Source organism: Schistocerca nitens, chromosome 3 (genome assembly GCF_023898315.1).
Source record: "Schistocerca nitens isolate TAMUIC-IGC-003100 chromosome 3, iqSchNite1.1, whole genome shotgun sequence".
Classification (NCBI taxonomy): domain Eukaryota; kingdom Metazoa; phylum Arthropoda; class Insecta; order Orthoptera; family Acrididae; genus Schistocerca; species Schistocerca nitens.
The window spans coordinates 229,424,861-229,429,081 of record NC_064616.1 but is presented as its reverse complement, the minus strand read 5'-3'; the positions used below and the strand labels follow the sequence as shown (position 1 = coordinate 229,429,081).

Here is a 4,221-nt window from a genome sequence, read left to right as displayed (position 1 = left end):
GGTTTAATTCATACGTAACTGGAAGCATGCAAAAGGTTGAAATGAACAGTACAGATAGTCTGCAAAAACCACCGGAGTCCTGTAGCTGGGGAGGTATTAAGAATGGTGCTCCACAGGATTCAGTCTTGGTTCCATTATTGTTCTTAATATATATTAACAACTTGCCACTCTATATTCATGAAGATGCAAAGCTAGTTCTTTTTGCTGATGATACAAGTATAGTAACCACACCCAACTAGGAAGAATCAGCTGAGGAAATTGCCAATAATGTCTTACAGAAAATTATTAAGTGGTTCTCTGCAAATGGACTCTCACTAAATTTTGAGAAAACACAGTTTACACACTTCTGTACAGTAAATGGCATATATATATATATATATATATATATATATATATATATATATATATATATATATATATATATATATATATATTGGCCACGACATCTTGGTAGATGATTGTTGCAGTGTCTGTGTGTTTATGGGTTGCATTTTTTCATATGACTTGTCAAGCCAATGGCAGCACGGCATAACGCCATTGATAAGTATAGACTATGAACAGAAGTCTGTTGCTAAGGCAGAATACTCAAAATTTCTGGATTTGTGCACTGATGAGAAAGTGAATTGGAAGAAACACATCGATGATCTGCTGAAACGGTTAGGTTCAGCTACTTATGATATTAGGGTTATTGCAAATTTTGATGATAAACATATCAGTAAATTAGCCTACTATGCCTATTTTCACTCACTGCTTTCATATGGCATCATATTTTGGGGCAATTCGTCATTAAGGGAGAAAGTATTCTTTGCACAAAAGCGTGTAATCAGAATAAAACCTGGAGCCCATCCAAGATCACCTTGCAGGCATTTATTTAAGCAACTCGGGATATTCACAGTACCTTCGCAATACATATATTCACTTATGAAATTTGTCATTAATAACTCATCCCAATTCAAAAATAAGAGCGAAGTGCATAGCTACAACACTAGAAGAAAGGATGATCTTCACTATTGTGGATTAAATCTCACTTTGGCACAAAAAGTGGTGAATTATGCTGCCACAAAAATCTTTGGTCATTTGCCAAATTGTATTAAAAGTCTGACATATAGCCAACGAACATTTACGAAATGCATATTTCATTTCTATTGGCCTTATGACCTTTGTATAGCTATCCTTATAACTAAATTGTTTATTCGACGTGCGGCGCATTTCTTCATTTGGTACCTGCTACTCTTGACGTAATTGTCTTCTTCTGCTATGTGACGATACACTGGTAGCTGAAAGTAAAAACTTGAAACTTACTTAAAACTAACTGCATTACGTAGCTCGATGGCCACTGATACATTGGGTCATTGCATGCGTCCGCAGATACTTCCATATTTTGTTTAAATTCATAGACATTTGTTTATTCTGTTACCCATTATCATCAATTACTCTGCAAAGAAAATTATTTGTCATCTCTCACGGTATTTTGTCGTTAGCCTTTAGCTTTCACGTCTCGTGTAGTTTTTCATAATACATACTTTTAGTTGTAAATATGTTGTATATAACTTAGTATTTAACTAAGTCTCTGTGTACAATATATATATATATATATATATATATATATATATATATATATATATATATATATATATATATATATATAGGTTCCTTAGTCTTTAGATAGTTGAAGTATTTGCGTAGTATTTCCGTTTACTTTGTATTCAAGTTAGGTACACATTGAATTCCTATTTTGGTTGCGCCTTCTGACAGTCTGTCGCACATGCGCACAGGTCAGTGTCTCCTCTCCTGCTGCTGACGTCAGCGCGTATTGTTGAGCGCGCGACCGCTCAGCCATAAGCTAATAACGTTTATACTTTCGCTTCGCATAAAGTGATGTGTTACTTCTCATTGCTGTTAATTTTTGTGCCTACGTGTACAAATCAAAGGGCAACGGCCTTGCCACAGTGGATACACCAGTTCCCATGAGATCACCGAAGTTAAGCACTGTTGGGCGTGGTCGGCAATTGGATGGGTGACCATCCAGGCCGCCATGCGCTGTTGCCATTTCTCGGGGTGCACTCAGCCTCGTGATGCCAATTGAGGAGCTACTCGACTGAATAGTAGCGGCTTCGGTCAGGAATACCATCATAACGACCGGGAGTGCGGTGTGCTGACCCAACGCCCCTCCTATCCGCATCCTCCACCGAGGAAGACACGGCGGTCGGATGGTCCGAGTAGGCCGCTCGTAGCCTGACGACGGAATGTGTGTGTGTACAAATCAAAAGAATTACTTATGCCTATACACATTACTTTATCTTAAAAAGTTTCACTTAGAATTATGTACACTATGTACAATTATCTTGCGATAAAAAAAAATTGTTGCCACGCTTCGTCATTTTGTAAAGGCTTTTATATCTTTGTGAGGGTGGAGACCCTTGTCTCTTCCTGTTTTCTCATAAACTAGCCAGTACGCTCCAGGATATGGTATTTTAGAAATTACATATGGGCCTGAATAGAAAAATTGCCACTTCTTATTCAGTTTGCCAGATTTTGTCGATTTAGGGTGCGTACGTAAGAGGACTCGTTGCCCTTCAAAATTTGTGTTTCAGTTTCTTGTTATAAATTTTCCTTTTATACTCGGCCCTGTAACTATGGCTCGTTTGATTTTGCCTTGTAGTGTCATTTCTGTAGTGGGTATCTTAGGTATAGGCGACTCCCACTCATTCGTATGTTTTGACTGAAACGTCAATTCATTCGTTGTTAAACCTCTTGAAGAATGCGGAAGGTTATTGACCACTTTCATGAAAGGAGTTGCGCATTCTACCCATCAGGTGTGTTTGCAAAACGTATGGTAATCAGACTGTTGTGCTGTACCTTTGATTAATAACGTTCTGATACCCGCAGCCTGCTCTGTTAATTTACCAAATTCCTCTAAACCTTGTGGTAACCTGGACAAGGCATTCGCGATAACATTCTGACTTCCTTTAATATAAATGATCTCAAAACTGAATTCTTGTAAATATAGACACCACATAGCTAATCGACGGTGTAATAGTTTAAATGTTAAAAGAAATGACAGTGATTGATGGTCACAATGAACTTTGGTATTCTTGCCCCGCAAAAAATATTCAAACTTCTTAAATGCCCATATAACAGGAAAGCTTTCGAATTATGACACAGAGTAAGATCCTTCTACTTCTGATAACGCGTTACTAGCAAAACTGATGACCTTGGGTACTTCCTTACCTTCTTCCTCTCGCATCTGGAAGAAGCATGCCCCCATGCCCCCCCCCCCCCCACCACCGCTCTTGAGATGAGGCATCTGTGCATAGAGAAAAATCCTTGGACATGTCACGATAGCTAAGAATGTTTGCATTGAGTAATGCCTGCTTAATGTTATTAAAATCCTCGTGACACTTGTCATACCATAACCAAATCCTATTTTTTCGTAACAAGTTGAGCAATGCATCACTGTTCATCAGTTGTTGTGGTACGAACTTACGAAAAAACAAAACTAGTCCTAAAAAGGCCTTTAGTTGCTTTTTATTCCTTGAAGCTGGAGAATTGCGTATGGCATCAAGTTTCATCGGATCAGGTAATATAACTTGTTCTGACACAACATGTCCGAGAAATTTGACTTGCTCCTTACCAAACCTAGACTTTTTTAAATTGGCTGTTACTCTGTAATCTGCAAATCCTTGAAGCACCTGTTCAATGAGTCTGATATGTTCTAGCCAAGTGGGTGTGGCTATTAGCATGTCGTCTACATAAACAGTGACTTTGCTAAGCAATTCTGTCCCTAAAACCTAGTCCAATGCAAGTATAAACACTTCTGCGCTAATATTCAGTCCAAAAGGTAGAACACGGAATTCGTAACTTCTGCCACCACAAGCGAATGCTGTATATTTTCGACTTTCTTCGTGGAGCTTTATTTACCAGTAGGACATATTGAGATCAAGTATACTAAAATATTTTGTATTGTCAAACTTCAGAAGCTATTCGTCCAAGTTGTCTGGTCTTATGTGTACTGGTACTATAATCTTGTTGATACCTCTGGCATCGTGAACTAATGTTATAGAACCATCTGGTTTGCTTACTGGTAATATTGGACTACAATAGGGTGAAAATGGAGGTTGTATAATTCCCCATTTACTCACACGATCGATCTCTTCCCTTACTGCCTCTCGTTTTGCCCATGGAATAGGATATAACGTTACACAAAATGTTTCATGCGGG

The 4,221-nt window shown here is 38.3% G+C and overlaps 1 pseudogene; it reads left to right on the top strand.

Annotated features, from left to right (window-relative positions):
* Positions 1 to 1,931: 1,931 nt before the first annotated feature.
* On the top strand, positions 1,932 to 2,049 carry LOC126250285 (5S ribosomal RNA; annotated as a pseudogene).
* The last annotated feature ends 2,172 nt before the right edge of the window (positions 2,050 to 4,221 follow it).